Source organism: Cryptomeria japonica, chromosome 3 (assembly GCF_030272615.1).
Source record: "Cryptomeria japonica chromosome 3, Sugi_1.0, whole genome shotgun sequence".
Taxonomy (NCBI): domain Eukaryota; kingdom Viridiplantae; phylum Streptophyta; class Pinopsida; order Cupressales; family Cupressaceae; genus Cryptomeria; species Cryptomeria japonica.
Window position 1 is genome coordinate 936,819,023 of NC_081407.1, and position 25,917 is coordinate 936,844,939.

Below are 25,917 nucleotides of genomic sequence, written 5' to 3' on the forward strand. Positions count from 1 at the left end.
AGCAATAAATACCCCATAAGGCCCATATACAATTATTCCAAAAGCCCAAAAATGGCGCCCATTAGTGCATTAAATGCACCCCATTACATCGAACATGCCCAGAATACAATAAACATTCCCATGCAGGAAATAAATACCCATCATTCCTCATGCGCGAAGAATCCGTCATAGAATCATTAATAAGGCAATTGCATGCAAGAAGATTCCTCATGCCTTCAACATGCATTGACCAGACCACCACTTAGTCAAAAATATTCCAGCAGTAAATATGCCACCACTATTCAACTAAAAGATTCTCGTCCAAGAATGGACGACCATTATCCCGTTCATTTATGGCGTATGCAATGAATTTGCTGATGACCGCTTCCAGCTCTCAGATGGAGACACTTGGAGCATTTTCAATATTGAAATCCATCAAGGCAATTTCTTCCTTGCTCTTGGAAAAGAAGCTTTCCCATTCCATCATGATTTCCTGTGTCTTCTTCATTATACTAGAAAATGAAAAAACATTTGCAAAATGTTCCTTAGGGAATGAACCTACGAAGAACTCATGCAATTGAGATTTCAAGGAGTTCACTGTTATTTCACTATCATTGAGTTTCCTTGCGAACAGTGCCTCAATTGCATTGATGATTTCCTCCTGCACCCTTCTGATCGAGTCCTTCAAAGTTAAGGACTCCACGCTGAATTTATCAAAAGGTGTTCTTTCTTGAGCAAACGGCGCAGAACCATCGGGGAAAGTCATAAACCTCGTTCTCCTGAATTACTTTCCCATCAATTAGAATTTGCCTTAGAATCTTTGTTAGAGCCCTGAGTTGCGGAATGGTTAAGTCTTGGTATATGTGCACATCTTCCCACAATCCTTCCCCTGTCTCCAATCTACTCAAGAGGGCTACAAAGTTTGAATGAAGCTGAGCCAAGTCTTCGATGTATTTTCCTGCTTCAGTGTAAACATCTTCTATCCATTCCCTCGAATTTTGTGCCATTGCTCTAATTACTTCCGCATCATCAACAACTTCCTTATGAAGGGAAGGAGGAGGAATGAATGAAGGACCTGCCTCCTTGAGTGGCCTTTTAAAACTTGTGATGTACTCGCATAGAGCTCTATTTTCTTCCCTCAGCCTCTTACACTTTGCCTTTGATTTCAGCATCTTTTCACTCATGGCCAAGGAAGATTCTTCGAAGTCTCCAATTACTTGTCCTGTGGAAGCAGGACCAAGATCAACCTATCTGATAACATAATCCTCGTGCCTGATTTCGTTCCTGTCTTTATCCACTATAGGCTCAGCAATGTGCAGGGTCTGGGATCCAGACTCATCCCTTTCAACCTTAGAAAATTTTCGAGGAGCCTTCCTTTCTGTTGGCTGATCCATCTTTTTCAACAATTCTTCTAATTCCCAAGATGGATCAATTTCTTTTTTTGGTTCCTTCCTCAACTTTCCTATCAACCAATCTGGAGCGGGAATGGAGTGACCATGGACTTCCAAGTGCTCCTACTCATGTCATTCTTCTTCCATTTCGCCAAGGATGACTTCCACGAAGCTATCCTGACGAGTCTCTTCCTGGTGTGGAGAACTTTCTTGTCTTTGACCTCTTGGCTGATTGGGTCCGTGCGAAGCGTTAATGTTGTGTACATCTGGTGCTGGAGTATTTTCTGGAGGTGGACCTGCTGGATGTGCAAACATCTCTACTTCCTGTACACTTGAGGAACTTGTTGATGAATGCTCCCTCTCTATCCTTGCTCTCTTTTGCAGAGGTTCTTCCTGTCACACCTCCTGTTGAACTTCCTGTGGAACTTCCTGCTGGATATCTTTCTTCCTTGTCGTCCTTGGTCTCTTTGAGGCACTTTTCCCTTTATCAATCTGGACTTCCCCCTCTGCCTGGGCCTATGAAGAACCTTCGGTTGCTTCACTGTGGGAATCTAGACTTCCCATTAGTTGATATGTCAAACGAACATTTCCTTCTGCCAACTTCCTTATCTGTCGGTCAACCCAGTGCTTGGTGAATTTCAGCACCGGTCTAGCCAGGACGTTCAAATCATCAATTTCGGGCTCTGACCAATCTGGCAACTGAATGGGCTGATCTTTCACTTTCTCAAATTCAGGTTGCACCATATATGAATCCTCTTTCACCTGATCCGGCACCTAGTAAATTTCACTTATCCTGATGGTGTCAAGGGGCAATCTGGAATGCATTTTCCTCCGGACCTCAAGGTCATCCTCGGCACCTGCCCAATAATCTTCTAAGTGAAATTTGTGCATGATTTCACACCAGCAACCTTCCTGATTTGGCAGTAAGGATCATACTGGGCCCTAGATGTATAAAATGGCAGGCGATAGAATGCCAACTCCTCTGCTGCACTCTCAGTTGCTTCCAATTTTGGGCAGATTTCCACAAAGTCACCTAGGACAACTGGGAATTCAATAGACTGCTTCTTCTTCTTCTTATGTAATTGATCATAAGTTGTTAACTACCTCATGAGTTCCAGCAATATGAGCTTGTCTGATGGATACCTCGGCAACTTGTATGATTGGAATGAAAATCCCTGTGTCCTGATGTAGGTGAATTTAGGAAATTGTAAGAACATGGCTCCATACCTCTAGACCAAGGCTCTTGCTTGTAGCGACACCCTTACGTGCAACTGCTTCTGCATAAGCCGTGTCAAGTACATAGTGAAGGTGTCATTCGCCAGCCTGTAAGAACTAACATTGTGAAGATGCAACTGGGGATAGCACTCATGCACTTTCACCTGTGTTGGTCCGCAACCCATGATTCCACTTGCTGGCAGACCATCAAATCCTCCCCTTCGCGCAAGCATATAGATTAGGTAGGAGCTCATGAAGAAGGACTGGGACTTTCTTTCTTTTAAGTTTTTTAGTTGTTCGTGCAAGTAATGACTAATCAATTTGGCCCAGTCAACTAGCCCATTTGCATTCATGATCTCGCCTATGTAGAAGAACATCCATGTTTCAAAGTTCACAGAATGTGAACACCCCATTACTCTGCTCAGCATCATTATCAGGTCCACACATTCCTACTTGAACTCAAAGATAGTGAGAGTCTTTGGCATTTTGGAGGCATGCATCCTAGGCTTCAACAACCACTGTTTATTAATCAAGTCAGCACACCTAGAAGGACCTGCTTCATATACTACTTTAGCTCCGCTGCTGGTCCTGTACGTCATGGAATAGTGTGAAGGAATTTTGAAAGCCTCACCAATCGACTCCGAAGTCAATGTCGCCAGCAACTTGCCATCTGACGTTGAAATTGTCTTCCGCTCCAGATTATAATGCTTTGCACACCCCAGAATCAAATCTGGACACTGAATAGTAGGAGGAAAACTAGTTGCCGCAACAATTCCTCTCTTGACAAATTTGACAGTTGTTGGTGACGGACTATGCCTTGCTGTCCCGAACATTTTGATCTTGAACGCAGCCAAATTGAATGTGCCCAAATTTGTATCGCTGATTTCCTTCCATCTGGAATTCATCTGGGACCGAGGAAGGAAACCTTTCATCTCTGCCTTGATCAATCCTTGCCTGGTGAGGGTAGATGTCTTGCTTGATTCCGCCATCCTGAAAAGCACCTTGGAAATGATGAACAATCAACTAAGTATGACCTCTTTTCACTTCTCCAATTCTTCTTTTTTGAATCCTGCACGTGAGAAATGAAATGCCTCTCCATGCTTATATAGAATTCTTCAAATCGTACTGCTAAGTTAGGAGGCATCAATTTAGCAATTGAATTTATTATGCGTCATACTTTCCCAATCACTACTCCATGCAAAAGAAACTTCCCTTGTGAGTGAGTTCGAATTTAGAAGTTTCACTTAATGCACTAAGTTATGCGTCATACTTGGAAGATTCCCTTTGCCAACTCATTAACTTTCCATTCTTTCAAATTTCGGAGGTAAATTGAAAGATTCTTCAAGATTTACTTGATTTTCCATTCTAACTTGTCATTTTTTGCTTCGGATGGAATTTGCATGCTTCTTCAACATCCCCTAAACAGGTCCATTGGATAGAGATATTCCTCATGATTCCGAATCTAAAAAAATTTACAGATACTGATAAGATTCGATGTCTGAAAATGGAAAATTCAAAAATTTTCCCGAGGGGATTTTTACTTTTCATTCCTCCTTGACTCTTGGACTTTCATGCCTTAGACAAATTTCTTCACTTTTCAATCCTGAGCATGGAATTCATTTTGCATGGTGGAATTCATCATTTCCATGCCTTAACCATTCTAATATCCCTTTCATTAACCAAGGCGTTGATCACTCCATTCCCTGGAATCTTGAATTTTCTCCATCTTCCATGCCTTGTGTGTTTTGGCGCCTTAATGAACCCTTGGGTGCAAATTCTCCATGGAGGAGGAATTCATGAGTTTGGGCATTCTCCAAGGCATATCAACTTTAGTGCCCTCCCTTAGCTTGGGGCAGATTTTTGCACTGGCTAAGGAATTCAATGATTTTGCATTCCTCCATGACCTCTTGACTTCGGCGCCTTCATGGGGAGTAGGGCGGCATTTTGCTAGGAGGAAGGAATTTCACCCCTTTTATGAATTCCATGACAGAGTAGTTTTGGCGCCCTTTGACTTTCTAGGGCAGAATTTTGCATTGGAGAGGGAATTTCATTGAATGTTGAATTCTCCATGACTTGCTGACTTTGCACCTTCCTGAGTGCTTGGGCAGATTTTCGCCATGGAGGAGGAATTCAACATTTTTTCTTTGTTAGGTGGATTTCTGAGCTTCTTCCGGATCAAGCCACCATATATGGATTTGGGGGGATTTCCCGGACAGAGACAAATTTCTCGAGCTTTCCACTTCAAGAATGGGCTTCCAACACTTAACCATTTTCTGACTCTCCCTGTCTACTTTCTAACTTTCCGTAATTAGTAGTCGCGAATGCTTGATCATCATCACCTTGCCTGAATGGTCCTGTCAGAACAAACTTTCCAAAAATAGAAACATTTAAAATGTCAACGTTAGACCCTAAAACAGGACACAGAATGACTTACTATAAATAGAAACTTACTAAAAATAGTAAGTTTGATTATAGGCAAAATGACGACATTCTGGAACTCAGTAAAATCCCTAAAAAATAGAAACTTTCTAAAAATAGCAAGTTGCTCCGTTTTGGTTCAAATTTTACTGGGAGGTTCCTTGAAGGGTCCCGATTCTAGTTGTATGTTTAGTTTTTTCAAAACCCTAACAAAAACCCCTCAAATCTAGGACTAATGGCAGAAACCCTAAAATTGACGAAACAGGCCCTAGACTTCACCAAATTTGCTCAAACAAAAAGCAGACTTAATCAAATTGACCCCCAAACACACGCAAAATCGAGAGACTAACGAGACTGCCACCAAAAGAACCCAAAAAACAAAAACCAAACGACCAAAAGAGCCTAAAAGGTAGGGGGTCCCTATCTGGGATGGGGTGATGTGTGTTTAGGTCACAACAGGAGCCTTGATCCCTATGCTAATGTTCGACTAAGTCTTTAAGAGATTGGCTTAGGCCTTGTTGTTTTACCACCAGCTCTTTAATGTTTAATCTTCTTTGTCTGGTTGTGGTTGGGCTGCTGAATGGCTATGTTGTATCTTATTGCAGCGTTCTATTGAGGGTTCCGGTTCTGTGAAAAATCCGAGGGTTTCAGGTCCCTTCAAAACTTGTTGTAAGTGGTTTCAGGTCCCCTCAAAACCTATTTGTTCCTTAATCAAAAACAAGAGTAAATTTTAATGGAAGTGTTAGTTATTTTATCTATGCTAAACTGGCATGATAAATCAGTATCCTAGAACCCACTACTAATCTACTCATACCGTGGAGTTTTTCCTAGATACTGGTATGCGGTATTTCCTTTCAAATTCCCTCTTCTATTCTTTTCCCATATTCCCTCCTTTTGCGAATGGAAATGAGATATACTTTATACATTTTTCATGCCTCTTTGGAGAGGCATGGGAACTCCTCACCCCATCATGCCTCTTCTCCTACGAAAGGTTGTGTGATACGATTTGCTTGTTGGTAACAATATTATTTACTAGCTAGTATGATCTTTAACAAGATCACATCCCTTCATACGCAACTTTAGGGTATTAGGTAGTCAATTAATATCATGAGCACCCTGTGATTAGTATTAGTGAATGTTTTGCTGCCTTCATGATTAAAATCGATACTCATTACAAATCACTCTTGCTGAATATCACTGTCTATTGTTGAGGGGACAATCTCTAACACCAGCAGTGAGTATTTGATTTAATAATTAACTTTATTGATTAATTAGGATGAATGCTATTCTATTATATATTGTTTTTATTGAATATTTGTTTCCTGAATTTATTTATTATTATATTTGTCTCTAATTACATTGTTATGATAATGAATGTTTACTTATTAATTTATCATCGATCAACTACAGTTACACACTGCTATTGATCAAACATTTAAATGTCACTGCCTTATTAATATGTAATATTTATTTATAATATTTTCGAATATAATATTATTTTATTTTATTTAAAAATTTCAAGAATAATTAATAAATATTGGTAAAATAATAATATTTAATAAATAAATAAATATTTAATGATTCCAAGTAATCATTTGTTGATAGTTATTATGTTAATTAATAATAATTACTTCATTTAGGTTATATATAATGGTCAAGGAGGGGACATTACACTTCCAGTTGGCTATCAAAAGCCCGACTTAGATGTACATGCCCTACCATTTGCTGAGATCAACGCTTGAAGGAGTTGAACACTTAATGTTTTGAAAGATAATGTTGATTAAGGTTGGTAAAGTCTACTTAGAATGAAAAGGAGGATGCCTTGAGCGAACGATTGAACAAGTGACACTAATGATGAAGGAGGCCACTGTTTCCAGTAGCATCCAAAAGCCCAGCCTATATTGAGGACTTCCGGTTGGTGGTCAAATTCACCACCATGTTTGAATGACTTCCACTTACCCTCAATATCCTCGGCTTGTCTTGGAATCACTTCCAGTTGGTACCCAAAAGTCTGGCCTAAGGATACAAAATGATGATTATGCTGCTATATCAATGCTTGAACGATAAAGATAAGGTTGCTTTCATTAAGGTAAGAGCAATTTGAATGTCTGATCAAACAAATGACTGAGATGAAGAAGAAATGAAAGAAAATTGAAAGGCAAGAGAGGAAGTTACCACTTCCACTTGGGGCTCAAATCCACGGCCAACTCTATGACAATCCCGGTATGGGCTCAAAACCCCGGCTATATTTTGTTACTGCCAGTGCCTATCAAAAAGGGAGCAAAATATCTTCCACGCATAAGTCTCTCTCAAAGCTCAATTGCTTCTTGATCATTTCCTTGAATCTTACGAAGAATTCATCTTCATCATTTGAGACTTTGATTCCGGCCTTGCAAGTACCACTAGTTTATGTATCTCCGAAAACGAAATCTTTTGTTGTAATGCTAATTCCATCCTTGACAAAAAAGTTAGACAACATAACTCATTATGTCCACCAGTGTTATGAATTCTACATTTATTCTTTGATGCAAATTCAGACAAACTCCTAGCATGAAGTCGTGTATTCAAATTCCACCAAAGTGGAAGAATATCGACTTGAAGGCTATCTTGACAACAAGAAACATGAAACTATTGCGCATCAATTGAGAAATCCTTTTTTTTAACTTTCTTTCTTTTCACCTTTTTTTTTTTTAATTTTTCACCTTTTTTTGGATTTTTTCAACTTGTGTTAATGTTTGTAGCTTGAGTCGAATGATCATTTAGAATACATATAATATATGTTGATTAATAATAATATATTATTATGTTATATTATTATATTATTATTAATCATATAAAATTTAATATTCAATATTAATCTATTATATTATTCTAAATTAATAATTAATTGATGAAACATTATAATATTGATTAAATTATTATAATTAAAGGAGAGACATGTCCGTTCAAGGACATGCCTCTCCAAAGGAATATATATAGTATAATGTTATTCAATTTGAAAACACATACAATTCCAAGAATGCAAGTATCAGATTGAATCAAATATATACATTAAAATACATCCAATAAAACCTAGGAAAATCAACATGGTATCAGAGCTCAGGCCTGTGAAGTTTAATTTGGAGGTTGGAGAGGGTTGGAGAATTCAATTTTTTTTAGAATTTTCAGTCTGAAATATGCCATTGTACGGCCCTTGGTTGGCCTCAAAATGAGGACTATAATATATGGATGGAAAGATCTGTGTTTCTAGTTTTCAAATATGTTTATCTCATCAAATTTGATCCAGTTTTGTGCAAGATATGACGACTTTGGTGCAGGTCACTTGAAACCCTACCTAGGGTTAGCAGTTTTGGGAAAAATGTCATAACTTTTGTTTTAACCGTTGGATCTGGCTATGACTTGGAGGAAATGTTTGTAATTAGATTTTCTAACATCTCACCGAAGAGATTGGATAGAATCGTCGACTGAGGCAATCCACTTAAGAGCTTGTGGATAGAATCGCCGACTGAGGCAATCCACGTGAGAGCTCATGGATAGAATCACCGACTGAGGCAATCCACGTAAGAGCTTGTGGATAGAATCGCCGACTGAGGCAATCCACGTGAGAGCTCATGGATAGAATCGCCGACTGAGGCAATCCACGTGAGAGCTCATGGATAGAATCGCCGACTGAGGCAATCCATATAAGAGCTTGTGGATAGAATCGCCGACTGAGGCAATCCACGTGAGAGCTCATGGATAGAATCGCTGACTGAGGCAATCCACGTAAGAGCTTGTGGATAGAATCGCCGACTGAGGCAATCCACGTGAGAGCTCATGGATAGAATCGTCGACTGAGGCAATCCACACAAGAGCTTATGGATAGAATCGCCGACTGAGGCAATCCACGCAAGAGCTTGTGAATAGAATTGCCGACAGAGGCAATCCACGCAAGAGCTTGTGAATAGAATCGCCGACGGAGGCAAATTCACACCTTGAGACTATGGTCCCCTGTGATAAGCATCATATGGTTGATGCAAATACTCCCAATATCATGAGATGATATTTTTGAGTTATGGTGAATATCATGTGCCTTGATATTCTTGTTTATACCATACTTCCTGATATCATAGTGAGATAATATTTTCTCTATTCCATAATTAATCTAGACTTAATGCATTTGCATTGATTTTATCTTCCCTAGCTAAGAGGGAGTGTTAATTATGTTTTGTGTAGCTATGGTGAGGGCCATAAGTGTTGACATGGGAGATCACTACACATTCTGTCTGATCATCCTCCCTAGCTAAGAGGGAGTGTTAATGTTTGTAGCTTCAGTTGAATGATCATTTAGAATACATATAATATATGTTGATTAATAATAATATATTATTATGTTATATTATTATATTATTATTAATCATATAAAATTTAATATTCAATATTAATCTATTATATTATTCTAAATTAATAATTGATTGATGAAACATTATAATATTGATTAAATTATTATAATTAAAGGAGAGACATGTCCGTTCAAGGACATGCCTCTCCAAAGGAATATATATAGTATAATGTTATTCAATTTGAGAACAAATAGAATTCCAAGAATGCAAGTATCAGATTGAATCAAATATATACATTAAAATACATCCAATAAAACCTGGGAAAATCAACAACTTGTATTCAAATATCTGCAAGCTAACATGTGGCCTCAAATTCATAGTATAGGCATAGCTAGAAGATAACAACCATACAATCTCTCGAGAGTATTCTATATAGTTGTTGTGACCATTTCACACATCGCCCCATTAGAATGGGGACCCCCTCTTTTTCGCTTTTGTTTGGCTTGTTCTTCTCTTTGCTTTTAGGGTTTTGAGTGAGTGAGTTGTCTGTCTGGGCTAGGGCTAAACCCTAATTGTCCTTTTGGATATTATTCAAACAGAGTCCAGTCAATTTTTGAAAGTTGTTAAGTGTCCTCTCGAAGAGTTGAGACGACTGAAGTAAGGTAAGCCTTTCAGGGGAGTCAAGTAGGGTCTTAGGTTAGGTTTAATCAGGGTTTTTTAGGGTAAAATCCAAATTTTGACTAAGTGTTAGCATTTTTAAGGAGAAATTGCGTGTTCTTGCCTAGGTAGGTTTTGATCAAATTTTGGAAGAAAGATGATGCCCGAAACAGAGAAATCGCTCCTAACCCTTGCTGAGGGCCCAAGGCGAAATTCATCCTAAGTGCAATTTCTTGTTTTTGATAAGCTTGCTAACTGATTCTTGACCTTGAAAATGACCTGACTCTGCCTTGTGAAGTGATTGGAGATTTAAATTTTGAATAGTTTAGCCAAATAGGGTAAATTCGCTCTTGACCCTCTCTGAAGGTCTCGGGCGAAAATGTCATTTAAGGCATATTTGTCACTGACTTTTCTAAATTATTTTGTGCAGGGTCTCCAAGAGGGATGATTGGACATGGTTTGATGCTTTTGGAGATTTGAAGGCATAAAAAAATGATGAATTTTGAAGGTTAAGGGAAAAATCGCTCCTGTCCCTAGCTGAGGGTCTAGGGCGAAATTTTGATTTCCCTCATCTTGCAGTGAAAAAGGACCAAGTGGTGAGCATGAATAGAAAATGAATGACTTTCTCCACCCGCCTGAAGGAGTTTTAACTCGAAATGATGGAGGATCTTGTTGGAATCATCAAATTCGCTCCTGACCCTCTCTAAAGGTCCAGGGCGAAAAAACTTATTTGAGTCATTCCGGGCCTTGTTTGGTCAAATTGAGACACCAAAGGCATGGTAGAAGATGAAATGAGCATAATAAAGTATCCAGACTTGATCGAAGATGATGAATTGAAGGTGTTTTGCCCAAAAGGTGAAAAATCGCTCCTGACCCTCACTGAAGGTCCAGAGCGATTTTCTTTATATGTATCATCCTGTGACCTTTTTGGACATGAGAATTGATTCATAGCATGAAACAAGATGACATCTTCCTTAGCCAAGGAATTTCGAGATGAAAAGTGAAACAATTTGATCATGATGGCAAAAAGCGCTCCTGACCCTCACTGAAGGTCCGGAGCTTGATTTTAAAATTTGCACTGTTCTTGCAGGATCAAAGTGATTTTATGATTGGAAGAGATCAAGGAAAGCATGTTCTGTCCGTTGAATATAATTTGAGTGGTCAATTTTGGAGGAAATCAACCCAAAAAACAAAAGGCGCTCCTGACCCTTACTGAAGGCCCATGGCGTTTTTTTCAAGATTCTCCTCTTTGTTTGAAATTTTGAGGCAAAACCTGACTTGGATAGGAGGGAGAGATGATGTTTTATACCTTAGAAGCGATTGGAAGTCTAAAAAATAAGGGAATATACCAAGAAGCAAAGAAAGTGCTCCTGACCCTCACTGAAGGTCCAGAGCGATTTTCCTGAAAGACACATTATTTTATCACTTGTTGGGCTTAAAGATTTATTCATAGCATGAAAAAGGAAAGTTCTTCCTTATCAAGGTGATTTCAAAGGGAAAGGTGAGAGAAAATAGCTTAAGTTTGCAAAAGCGCTCTTGACCCTCACTGAAGGTCCGGAGCTAAATTCTAAAAGTGCAATTTTCTTGCAAGGACAAAACAAGTTTTGTGATTGAAATGAATGGAAGGGGGTGTGTTTTGACCGTTGAAGATAATTTAAAGGGCTAACAAAAGATGGATAAGCCTGAAATTGCAAAATCGCTCCTGACCCTCTCTGAGGGACCAGGGCGAAAAACCTAATATCCAACCTTTTTCTTCAAAATTGGGCGAAGCTAAGCCTGGGCACAAGTTTGAAACGATGTTTGAAATGCCTTGAAGTGGAATTGAGATGCTAAGATTGCAAATTTTGATGACAATAGGGAAAATCGCTCCTGACCCTCTCCAAGGGTCCAGGGCGAAATTTCCAAGTGTGCACATTTTCCTTGCATTTCGAGATGATTTTTTTTGTCCTCAAGACTCAGTAGGGAGTGAAGAACGATATTCTACGCCTTGAAGGTAATTTGAAGTTGGAATGATCAAGAATTTGTGCAAAAGACTCAAAATTGCCCCTGACCCTCACTAAAGGCCCAGGGCGAAATTTGCAAAACCAACAACTTCCCTTCAAGATCGCGCTAAGGCAAGGTTGTGCTAAGGTGGAAAGGTCTTCCAAAAACGTAATGAACAAGGATTTACCTCCAAAACTTGATGATCTTGGCCTAAATTTCGAAAGTCGCTCCTGACCTTCACTGGAGGCCCAGAGCGAAAATCTTTGAAGCACCTATTTTGCCTTACAAAAGCAAATTAAGCATGTGTGGAACGAGCGAAGGAGATCATTGCTTATCCTACAAGGAGAGTTGACAATTAAAAGATGAAGGATTAAGAGCAAATTGAAGAAATCGCTCCTGACCCTCTCTAAGGGTCCAGGGCGAAAAAGTCTTAAAGGCACTTTCCTCATAAAGACCAAATGAAATCAAATTCAAAACTCCAATAAGAAATGCCATTTAAATGCCTAGATGAAGTTTTGGACAAGAAAAATGAGGAATGCAAGGCCTAAATTGAAAGTTCGCTCCTAACCCTTCCCAAGGGTCCAGGGCGAAGTTAGTAGCATTCTTCACATTTGAGCGTTAATATCCTCCAAATTGCATTAGATGCCAAAATTGCTAACTTCGAAGCATTTGAAAAAATTAAAATTAAATTGGCATTTAATAAAAGACATATTGGCATTTAATAAATTAATTTTGAGCCTTAAAAAATCGAACTTTTATTGTGAAGGCATTTAAAATTAATTTTTATGAAATTAAAATTAAATATGGGGCGCTTAAGGTCTTATTTTTATTTATTTTATCAAGTCGGCCCCTCCTTTTAGGAATTTATTTTTTTTTTAGCCTATTTTGCCAAGTCGGCCTATGGGGAAGCAAAGTGGTGAGCGCCCTATATAATAGGGGTGCTTTGATCAAGTTTAATCAATCATTCACTCATTACTTCAAGTGCGAATTTGGAGAACAAAAAGGAGGTGCAAAATCTGGTCTATTTGGAGCGAATTTATTTCAAGTGTTGGAGACTAGAAGGAGGTGGAGTTGATTCTTGTGAAGGCTAAAGGAGGCGCATTCTATTCAAGGCAGAGCTTTGATCTACATTTTGCCTAGCGAAATTCACCTATTTTGCATCATTTCTTAGAGTTTAATTCTCAAGAGGAGGTATGGCGAAATCATCTTGACACCATTGTTGAAGATTTGAATTTTGAACTTTTACGTTTGGTGTAGTTAATTAGGAAATGATAACTCAAGACTTATCATGAGGTTTCCTAATTAACATCTTGTATCTTCCTTTTGAGTCTTAATTTCTACGCTTCAAGATATAATGCCTAAGAACTAATTGTGAAATGTTATGTAGGTGTCAAGATGGCGACTCCAAAGGCAGGAGCATCTGCTAGTCGTCCAGCTCTCATGAAGGAAGATCAAAAGAACGAAGAATTGGAGACCAGGATCGTGTCCAAATGGAGCAATATCGGAGATACTAACTTGGGAAACTTCAGTGTGAAGAAGTTTCGAGAGGTCCCCTACATTGGCAAGCCATCACCTGTCGCAAAGAAGATAATTGAAAGTGGCATCATCAAGGCGGTCGGTTTCCCTCCAGCGGTCCAGTGTCATGAGCTAATGATCGAGTGTGCCCGCCATTATGATTCACAATCGAGATCGATCGTATCCAAGGAAGGAAACACTTTGGCTTACCTTTCAGAGGAGGCTATAAGTGAGGCTCTCCATCTTCTAGAGCATAAGGATATGATTTACAAAAGCCTAGAAGGAGCCAAGTCAATGTATGAAGATGATCCCGACACTTGCTTGAACCTCATCAATAAAAATTGGTTGCTCAAAAGTCGTCCTCGCCTGAGCAAGATTCCCAACACACCACATAGGATCGACTTCCAAGAGGAGTACAGAGATTTGATAACTTTGCTCAATCGAGTTACAAGGGCTCCTCAAGCCTTCTATTTCGAGAAATGGATGTTCTACTTCATTCAAGTGATTGTCCAAGGGAAATGAACCATTCATTGGGCCAAAATTATTAGCCATTGCCTGGATGTGCAGTTGAGAAGACTAAAGCCTACCAAGTCGTTCCACATGAGCTCATACGTCATATATGCCTTGATCAGGAGTTTCGAATATGCAGGGCTACCTCACAGAGAAGTGATCGGAAGAGGACCCGGAGAAGTGAGAGTTTGTGATTCTTATGTTCATTTGCATCATCCTCCTAGAGGTGACTACAAGTTAGTCAATGACACCTTCACGATGAACATCACTAGGATATTGCAAGGTGGGATTCACAATCGACTATCTCTGGATGTACAAGGGCTTGTGAAGAGGTATGGTGCTTGGTTCATCCAGTTTCAAAAGTTTACATATATCAGAGTTCATGGGTGTCCTTCACCTCCCTACATGTTGCCAAGGTATCCGACAGACAAGATAGTACTACTTGAGGTGACCAAACAGTTAGCAGCTTATGAAAAGACATTCAGACACAAGCATGGACATGGAGTTCCCATGCCCATCATATTGGGGAATTCAGTTGAGGTATGTCCTAATACTCAAGCCTCGGAGGATGCAGAGAAGGAGCTGGCTTTATATTCATTCACATTCTTTGCCTCGAGGGAGAATTTTGATCCTCATGGTTATATGGAGGAGACAGTTGGCAAGAAGTACAAACACGAATTTCAGGTAGAAGACTTTTGGATGAATCTCTCAAGTGAATTAGAGGTTAAAAGAAAGATGCATTCCAGGCTACCCTTAGATCTTATCAGGAAATGCAAAGTTTATAGAGTAGCTGATCAAGCACAGGATAGCGGCAGACATCTCCAGTCATCTTATGACAGAGAAGACAAAGCAGTGAAGGTAGATTGGAATGAACCTAAGGTTTTGGACTTGAGAGCTTTGATGGCTCCAGTTTTGTCATGTACTCGCAGATGAGTGGATGTACAACATCAGAAGCTAAGGGAGCAGAACATACCAATGACTTTTACTTTTAAGGAAAGACCAGAAGAGGGAGGAGCAAGCGTAAGTGAAGCCAATTCTCATCCTAGAGGTGCAAAGAGGAAAGAAAGACCTGAGAAAAGAGAACCCTCCAAGAAGAAGCAAGAGGCCAATCGAAATCACTCATCAAGCGCATCTTCTCAACATGGAAAGAAGGCGAGTCAAGCTGAAGGTCAAGAGAAGACGGTGCCTGAGGTTGATGAATCTATGGAGTCCATGGTACAGAATGATAAGCCTGAAAAGGGGCAGACACCTCAGCATTCGTCAAGTCAATCTCCCCGAGTTAATGAGCTACATGAAGAGAAGAATGATGATGAAGCGACATCTCCTCTCCGAGAAGATGAATCATTGCCTAAAGAAATACAAGTAAGAGAGACGAGATCTGCCATTCCGAATTGGTTAAAGGAGAGACTGACGAGGGTGATTGTGGTTGAAGATGAAGATGATGTAATTGACTTAGAGAACCTTATAGGAAGTTCTCAAGAAGTAACGGAGAAGAGGAAGGCCACCAAGATTTCCAAGGTGATCAGAGATGAGACAGGATCTAGGAAGTTGCAGATAGCTACACCAGTAGTGGACAAGTATGAAGGTGAAATTCTTGCAGAAGAGTATGATGTAGAAACATTTGAGCTTGGTCCACTCACTACTGAACTGGCAATGGATGAGGCAACCGATTCATTTGAAGCACTCAAGGGCAAACTTAAAGAAGAAATGGAAAAGAATACGAAGCTTGAGAGAGAGGTCAGTGCTTGGAGAGGTTACTTTAGCCATCTCAATCAGCCCTTGGGACGTCAGGATCCGGCAGTATCTCCTGTGCAAGCACTTCTCCTTGAATCGGTTGGCGAGGCAGAAAGAGTCAAGAGCTTGGTTCAGCTTATGAGCTCTTGGATTGACAAATCCCACGCGGTAGCTGTTGAATTTACAACAAGAATGATGAAGACAATCCACCGAGCTATCCAGGTCCTTGAGATCGTCCACAACCTAATGATAACTGTAGCTGCTTTTGCTCACACTAGAGATGTTATCATTCCTGTTCTACAAGTAATCAGGCAAACACCAAGGAAGATCCTAGCACAAGAAAAGATAATAGATGGAGGAGCTCATAATTTACTTCAGTGGTCAACTCTACTCCAGATGAAAGAGGTTCTTTTCGAGGACATCAGCACCAAATGCAATCAAGTTGAAGGTGTCGTCCATCCAATTCAGGATAAGGTGTTTGAAGTGTTATGTACCATTCTTGGCAGGAGGATCGAAGTTGAGACGGATGTGGACCTCCAAGAGTTGGAAGAGAGAGTCAAAGTCATCTTTTGCAAAGATGAGAATGTCATCACAGATGAGCAACGGGATCTAATGTTCACTACTATGCTCCTGATTGAGAAGATCAAAGAACTCGAACCTGGATGGGAGGCTGCTCTTCTCAATGCCTTTGATCAGGGTTTCCACTTGGAGGAGCGAATGAAGAATCTTCTTGAGATTCCTATTGCTGCGATTGAAGGAATTGTGTCCAGATTCGTTGCATATGCTAAGAAAGAGCATTGGAAAGGGAACAAGATTCTGGAAGAAAGGTTGTTATAGAATGATGTGGCATCTTAATTATCATTGGTCTATGTTTCCTCGACTTTTGTGCCAATTAAATATTTGGCTATGCATTTAATAATGTTCAACTAAAAAGGGGACTTTTTGTAACAAACCCTAATTAGGGTTTAGGTGTCAGAATCTCAGCCGTTGATCTTCTTTTGATCTGGGCCGTTCATTGTAATTGAGGATGCTATATATACCCTCACTCATTTTCATTTTGTCATTAGAAGATTAGAAATTAGATGTGAAGGAGATAGATAATAGTTAGAGCTTTGGAGAGAGGAAAGTTATTTTGTAGCAAGATTGAGTAGTGAAGAAAGAATTTCAAACAATTGTTCTCTATTTTGGCTTTGAGATCAATAAAATATTGAAGTTATGGTGTTTTATTGCAATTCTTGTGGGTATCTTCATGGTTGTTTACTTTCTTGAATCATTCTCAGTCGAAGTAGTATTTAAGTTTGAAGGACTAAGTGTTGTGCTTGATCTTTGGTGAGATTCACGTTCCAAACCACTAGCTTATTACTGATTGTGAGGACGCCTTGCGTGGTCAACTGGAGATATCTAGATTGCTTGAACCTTCAGTCATTATTGAACTATTGATATGTATCTTTATGATAGTATGTATAATTCTTGATGATTTGAAAATCACTAATCGCCTTAGAAGATCGCACCAATTCCAATAGAGTTGTAATTCCTTGGCAATACTGAAATTGGTAGAATCTTACCAAGTCTAGCCTGCATTGAGTCACTCTTAGGATTAGATTAGAATTCATCTCTTGCAAACCCTATCTTTTGATTTTTTTTTTTAGAACCTGTTAGCTTTAGGAAAATCCTGTTCCTGCAGATCGAAAACGTAAGGCCCCTTGAAGAAACAGCATTTACAACGACCACTGGTGCTTATCCACACGTAGAGATCCTACCACGAAGAACCTTGAAGTCACCCTGATTGATCCTTTTTTGCGATATCTTCAGCATTCAGAGGCTTTACTCAAGAGAGGATAAGGTACCCTTGGGTATTTTATTTTGTGTTTGATAGTGTACAAAATACACGTCAACAGAATTGGCGCTAGAAGGAGGGCACGAATCCAAGGAATTAAAGGAATAGTACTATCCAGAAAATTTACCAAAAAAAAAAAAAAAGCATTTCGAGCATGATCATGTATCACGATGGTGTTGCCACATGAAGGATTGAATGAAGTAGTGCAACCTAATTTGGAGATAGGCAACATTCAAGAAGACATTGTTTCCGGATTGAATCACCAAGCGTGGGACATGAAGAGAAGCGAAGCTGAGTATAACAGAGTGAGGATCATCTTGGAACAAGAAGAAGACAAAGCTGAGGAACACCAAAGAGTTGCCCCTAGAGAACTTCGCAATCAAAGGAACCTGCAATAATCTCTGCAAGACAGATCTTCACGCTGGATCGTATTGGTTCTTTCTCGCTCGAGAAACATCAAAGAATATTGAGATCGACACCAGGCACCAAAAATCTGGATGAACTTCAGTTCACTTCAAGGTCGAAGCGAGTCAAAAGGGAAGATACTCCAAAGGAATTTGAACCAAGATTAGAAGACGTTCCTGAGTCTTCACAAGCTCCATCTCTTCAAGAAAAAGTACAAGCGGCAATTCAAGCAAGTATCCAGGCGATTTCCCAACCAACAAACCAGGCCAGTTCATCAAGTCTCTTGTCAAGCTTTCAAACTTCGGGAAGCACGATGGCTCACAACGCTCCTCCTCCTCCTCCTCCTGCTCATGTGCTTAACGATGCTACTTGGATGATCAACAACCCATCACCATTGGAATTTGCAATCTATCACCACATGCCAAAGAATCCAGAGAATTTATGTCCCAAGTTCAATGTCAGTGATTTCAATCGTACAACAGAGGATCATATTAAGATGTTCGAAGATCTTCTTCATAACAGGCGAGTCGAATATGGAGATGTAGCATGTAGGCTTTTTCCCTACTCATTGGGAGAAGAGGCATACTTCTGGTTCATTCACTTACCTACAGGGTCAATCAGGACCTGGGATGCAATGAAGGATGCGTTTATTGCAAAGTTTGGTATACCAACCACGCCAGCCGAGCTGTATAGACAATTTGTTGAAATCCGAAGGAGAGAACATGAGCCAATCACCTCTTTCAACAACAGGTTCTACCACGCATACACGATGTTACGACATCCCTACCTCATTGCTGACCCAAGGGAAATCTATTATGGAGCCCTAGATCATCTTACCGCCATGTTCGTGAGGACACATCCTATCCCGAATGATCTAAATGCAGCATATGCAAAGGCTATTGAAGTCAGTAAGCACATGGGACAAAATATTACTGGGCCACTACTACATATGGGACCTGCTGCAACACCAAATCAAATACAAGCAGTTAGTATGGCATTAACCAACCAGACTCCAGTTATGAATCCTATTCCACAAGCAACATATCCTAGCGTACAACCGGCAAACCAGTTGGTGCTTCATCCTGGGGTTGCACTTTCACAAGCCCCACCAGCGCAACCTGTGTACCTGCAAAATGCAACAAACTCTTCAAGAACACAGGAAGAAAAGGATGAAATGAAAGAGTTGATTGAACAAATCAAGAAACTGTCAACCGAAGTAACTCATCTAAGGAATCAAAATAATCAACTTCAAAGCATGCAAAGGGTCAACCACGGCCAACATACAAACAATCAAAATTTCCAAGGAAATAATAATCAAGGTTTCAGGAACAACTATCAGGGAAATAACAACCAGGGCTTTCAAAGGAGACCATGGAATACCGCTCCTAATAATGGAAACGTGGTGACGCCGCTGGACAACCCATCAAATTCACAAAATCAAGAGAATCCTCCTACCAGTAAGGTGTTTCTAGCAGAAGCGGCCTTGTCCAGTTGGTGTAGACTCCACAATACAAACCAGCATTCTGAGTTGCAATGTCCTGAATTCAAAATCGCAGCCGACATATTCCAGCAAGAGATGCGCAACAACGATCCACCTGAAAATCCTCCCACGACAGGATATGAAATGGTCCCAACTACGCGGTATGATCAAGCCATGATTGTGGAGAGCTACAAACATTCACCAGAGGGAGAAAGTAACCAAACTCAAAATAGGAGATTTCCACCAGAATCAGCTAATGGACCAATGGTACCTCCAGGTTCTCAATTAATACCTGCATCAGCAAATGAACCTGTTGAAGACTCAGAGTATTACTTCCCGCCTTTGAATAATTGCGTCCTAGTTGAGGGGATAAAAGAGGTATTCCACCAGTCCTCAGGAGGTGTGAACCAGAGAGTCTATCATAGAAATCAGAGAAATCAGGAACCCCTGACTACATCGATTCCTCCAAACAATTTCTCTACTCCTCCAGATCCACAGGCTAGCAATAATCCAGAGTATCCACAGCATACGCAAGAATATAGGCAAAAGAATGTTGCACCTCCCAAGGGCGATGAAATGAAGAGATTCGCCGTGTCGGTGTTGGAAGAACTCAAGAAGGTCAAAATTAGCCTACCGCTCTACGAGCTACTTAAGGTCACAGAGATTAAAGATGCTATGATTGATAGTCTGAATGGTTCGAACACAATAAGGTCGAATGCTCAGAATCAGTCCAAAGAGGTGGCTAACAATGTCCAAGCCACCATCAATGTAACCCAAGAGGAAGCTGATAACAAAGGGCAATCTGAACAAGACGAATGCATGGTCCAGACCATAGCCTTCCCCGCCAAAAAGGAAGATATGTTATAAGGCAAGGTATTACTCAAAAGAGGCGAGACTAAGAAAGCTCAAACCTCCATCAAAGAAAGCCTCATCACTAGTCAAATTCTTCCAGAGAAGGGAGTTGCCGTTAAGAAAGAAGTGGTCAAGAAAGGAAAATCTCCAAACAAGACGGACCACTCAAAAGAAGAGAGCCCAGAGAAGGATAACAATCCGAGGATCAATGAAGTAAAGCATCAAGAAAATAATGGGGATTCCTCGGTCCTTTCCCAAGGAAAAGATGAACCGGCCCCATTCCTGCTGTCAGTCAAAATTTTTGGGAAATTAGTCAAATTACTGCACAATTGCCTCTATGATTCAGGAGCTTCTAGTAATGTGATGCCCCTGGTTGTCTGTCAGAGACTAGGCATAACTCCCGCTCCTACCAAAAGAAAAGTCACTCAGCTAGACAAGACAGAAGTTCCAGTCATGGGAGAATTGAACAATATCCACATGCAATTGGCTGCAGACCCAAGGGTTCAAAATTTTATAGACATATCGGTCGTAGATATCCCTGACTCATATGGGATGCTTCTGAGTAGAGATTGGTCGCGAAAGTTGAATGGGTATGTGTCGACAAACTTCACACATATGTGGTTACCCTGGAGAGGAGTCCCAAATCAAATCAAAATCGACAGCACTCCAAGATTGAGACTTATGATAACTGAGTATGGGGAAGATAATGAAGTCCTGTTCTTAGAATCGGATTTAGGGACATACAAACCTAAAGTGGAAGAGGTCTTGATGATGCAAAACCTGCGAGACAAGGACGGTCAACAAGAGGTGATGGAATCTACAGAAATTGTCGTGGAAAGTGACCAAGGATCAGACCAAGAAGATGATGGGATGTTTGAAAACTTTAGAAAATTTGTTCCCAAGAACGTGCGACAAAGTATGCAACTTGGCAACATGGCGTTCGTCCGGGACTTACTCCTCCCCAATTGGTGTAGAATACATAATGTCGTCCATTCAGAACTATCCTGTGCTTTGTGCCGGACTGCATTAGAACAAGTATACAAGAGTGTTCCGCAGACATTGATTATAGAAGAAATGGAACATTCAAAAGTTGAAAGCTCCTCAGAAGATGAAAATCTATCCAACACATCAACTGAAAGCCAGGAGGACCAAGAAGCGAAAAATCCAGGAAATTCAATATGGACATTAAGATTCAATGGATCTAAATCCAAACAAGGATCTGGAGCAGGCTTCGAATTAATTAGCCCGACAAGAGAAACTTACCTCGCCGCTCATAGGTTACAATTTCCTTGCACCAACAATGTAGCTGAATATGAATCCTTGATTCATGGGTTATTGCTGGCTATCAGAAAGAAAGCAAAAATATTGCAAGTATATGGAGACTCAGAAATAGCTATAAGAAAAATCAGAAGGCAGTATGTGTGCCATGACAAGAGGCTGACCAGATACCGAAATCGAGTTTGGGACCTTATTGAGAGTTTTGAGGCCTTCAACATCAAATCTATATACAGGCATCAGAATCAAGTGGCTAATTCCCTTGCACAAGCCGCTAGCTCTTTGATACCATTAGCGATGGAAGGATTGAAGAAGTTCACAGTAGAATTAACATCAGTACCTTCAGTCCCGGATAACATCACCAATTTTCAAGTTTTTGAAGATGACAAGCACAAACTGAATTTCTTGACCAACACAGATGTCTTCTTAGCTCAAATCATTGATGAAGAAGAAGTGGAGGGAGCAGAATTGGATGCTGAAGGAGTTTTGAATCTGAAAACAAACACTATTCCAAAAGGAATGGTGGAGTTAGAAAGAATCTTTGATCCCGACAAATTGAAAGAGATAAACAGCCACAGCATGGAAGGAAACATGTGCGACACAATCAACGTTGGTGATGATAGACAAGTTAAGAATGTGTTCATTGGAAAGGCCTGCACCGCACCGGAAAGAAATGGAATCTTGAAAAATGTAAGAGACTTCCCAAATGTCATCGCTTGGAGTTATGAAGATCTTAAGACTTATGACACTGCAATTATCACTCACACAATTCCTTTGAAGCCAGGAAGCAAACCGTTTAGGCAAAGACAAAGGCCGATCAACCCTCTACTGGAACCCCTAATATATCAAGAAGTTAAGAAGCTGCTCTCGGCCAAAATCATCTTTCCGGTAAGACATTCGACGTGGGTCGCCAACCTGGTTCCTGTAAGGAAAAAGAATGGACAGATCAGATTGTGTGTCGATTTCAAAAATCTCAATCGAGCTTCAGAAAAGGACAATTATCCATTGCCATCACTCGATGAAGTATTACAGATTGTTAACGGGTCACAAATGATGTCTTTTCTAGATGGATATTCAAGCTATAATCAAGTTTTGGTCGAGCCTGAAGATCGACTAAAGACCGCTTTCACTACCAAGTGGGGAACATTTGCATACAAAAGAATGCCTTTTGGACTTATCAATGTTGGAGCCACATTCCAGAGAGCCATGGATATTGCCTTCAGGGACTTAATTGGAAAATGCATCATTATATACATGGACGATATCACAGTTTTCTCCAGAAAAAGAGAAGATCATGTGGATGACTTAAAAAGAGTCTTCCAAAGGTGCAAAAGATATGGTGTTTCTCTCAACCCGAAGAAATGCATATTTGGGGTAACAGAAGGGAAGCTTTTAGGACATGTCATTTCAGAAAGAGGAATCTCCATTGATCCTGAAAGAGTGAAGGCTATATCAACCATCAATTTGCCAGCCAATAAGAAGGAACTCAAATCATTCTTTGGCAAAATAAACTTTGTTAGAAAATTCATCACCGAATTTGCTGAGATAGTTAGACCTTTGAATGAGATGTTGAAGAAGGACGCAAAGATTGAATGGTCGCCACAGGCCAAGAGGGCATTCGAGGAGATAAAAACGGCAATCGCAGAAGCGCCAGTACTGATCACTCCCGATTACCTCAAGCCCTTCTACCTATATTCCTTCGCTTCTGAATACACTTGTGCTGCTATTCTCACCCAGAGGAGTGAAGAGAGGGACGAGAATCCAATTGCATTCATGAGTACCCCGCTGAAAGATGCAAAACTCAGATATCCCAACATTGAAAAACAAGCATATGCACTGGTCAAAGCCATAAAAAAATTCAGACATTACCTCTTAAGGGCCAAAATCCATGCGATAGTACCAAATGCAGTAGTAAAAACCCTCCTCATGCAAAATGAACTAGGGGAGAGAAGAGGCAAGTGGGTCACCATTATCCAAGAGTTTGATATTGAAATCCAGCCTATGAAACTTGTTCGAGGACAAGCTTTGGCACAGACATTGACAATTGACGGACCCGGATTAATCCAGCAAGTTTATGAATTAGAGGCTGTCACCCCTGATGAATGGTACAAAGAAATTGTGACATACCTGCTCAACAACAAGTGCCCTGCTCGCATGACACCCACTCAGAAAAGAGTATTAAGAATAAAGTGTCAACATTATATGCTTCAAGGATCCGTTCTATATCGCAGGAATCACGAGGGAATATATCTAAGATGTGTTGGTAAAGAAGAGGCCAAACAAATAATTGAACATTTTCACTCCAAGTTCGGGATCGGACATGGAGCCAACCTAGCTACGGCTCATCAGATCCTGAGGGCAGGATATTACTGACCCACGCTTTTCAAAGACACATTTAATCATATCAAGACTTGTCACACTTGCCAAGTCGCCGCCTTCAGAGAAAGGAATCCTGCCATGCCATTAAATCTAGTGATCGAAGCAAGACCATTCACCAAATGGGGAATGGATTTTATTGGTGCCATCAACCCCGCATCCTCGGCACAAAACAAGTATATCATCACTGCTACTGATTACTGTACCAGATGGTCGGAAGCTCAAGCTCTTAAAGTATGCACTACTGAGGCCGTAATTAAATTCTTGGAGGAAAACATTATCACGAGGTTTGGGTGTCCTTATGCATTGGTCTGCGACAATGGCTCAGCCTTCACATCATTGAGATTTTCAAATTGGGGTTTTGAGTATGGTATAACCCTTAAGTTTTCATCGAATTATTATCCTCAGGGTAATGGGTTAGTTGAATCAACTAATAAAAACCTACCTAGTGTCATCAAGAAGCTACTAGAAAGAAGTCCGAGAGAATGGCATACCCAATTGAGATTTGCTCTCTGGGCGGATAGAATCAAGACCAAGAACGCATTAGGGATTTCACCTTATTTTCTGGTTTATGGTCAAGACCCAGTTTTCCCCATGCAACTCAGGATCCCGACCTTGAGATTTATTCAGGAATACATGGAAGACACCGATGTTGTCCAAGCCCGATTAACGCAGTTATTGAATCTTGAGGAAAAGAGAGATCAAGCACTGGAGAATTTTGCAAAACATCAGGGAGTTGTGAAAAGATGGTTTGATCGACAAGCCAGAGTCAAAGCATTCAGGATCTCAGATCTTGTCTTATACTGGGATAAAGCACACGAGAAAAGGGGAGAGCATGACAAATTTGATAAGCTCTGGAAAGGCCCTTATCAAATCTCTGAGATTTTAGGAGAAAATGCATTCAGACTGAAGACTTTAACTGGAGAAGACGTCCCATTGCCTGTCAATGGGAGGTATCTCAAACATTACTTCCAGTCTTAGAATTCAAAAGGCCTTCCCTTGTACATAGTTAGTCTAGTTTGCTTTCGTTTTTGTTTGTCTGGTTTGTTTTGTTTGGTTTGTCCTTCGCTTTGTTTTGGGTCTTAGTTTAGGTGTTTTGGTGTCTTGTTTAGGTTAGTTGGTTTGTCCTGAGGGGTATCCATTTGAAATTGGGTGATTTTGTCATGAAGCACTCTGACCTCTCACTAGGTTGTTGGTTTCATTTGGACAATTATGAGGTCTTTGGAAACGCAAAGAGGTTTCTTTTGATAAAACTTTGAGTCAGGTCGTATTTGCAATGAAGTAAGATTAGCTTATTGAACTCAGATATTATGGTCCTCCAGTTATTATATCTTTTTCACACTTATAATCTCCGAGTCGTTGTGGTTTTCAGGCGAAGCTGTGATCGGTGAAAAATCTAAAATCTGGCTTCAGCGCCACCGCAATCCTCAAACCCTAGTGAGCTTCACTGCTCACAAGCCAAAAGAATTGATGGAACAAAAAGCAATATCAAAATGGAAAGTGAAAATCAAAAATCAAAAAAAAAGAAAAAAAGAGAAAAATGAGCTGAAAAGGAAATATCAAATTGGTTAAAGGGAATATACGGATAACTCCATCGGGGCTATAGACGCCTGGCTGGCAATGGAGCTTTAAGTAATCTTGTCTTGTCCATGTCTGTTTGTGTTTTACTATCAATTTGCTTCAAATATTAACACATCTAGATCACCATAGTTTAGAGTGTCATCCCCTGAAGCTTTCTTGGGATCCAGACCAACCATGGTGACAAATTTAGTAAGAATATGAATTTTCTTGCTTGGTTCAAGAACTATTGCATGCTGAAAATGATGTGATCAATTCTAAACAAACCTCCAAGAAACTTAGGGGTTCCCAAGAGGTATTTTAGGTGGTTTCCAAGTGCAAAATGTCAAGGAATCTGTGGTCTTTGCCAAAAAAGATAGGATTGTTAAATTGTAATTGATTCAGCATATA

General features: G+C 40.2%; 1 protein-coding gene across 2 annotated transcripts in view; it reads right to left on the reverse strand.

Moving 5' to 3' along the window:
* LOC131072938 (protein RETARDED ROOT GROWTH, mitochondrial) overlaps positions 1-25,917 on the reverse strand; it is a 147,268-nt gene that overhangs the window by 51,929 nt on the left and 69,422 nt on the right. The window lies entirely within an intron of this gene.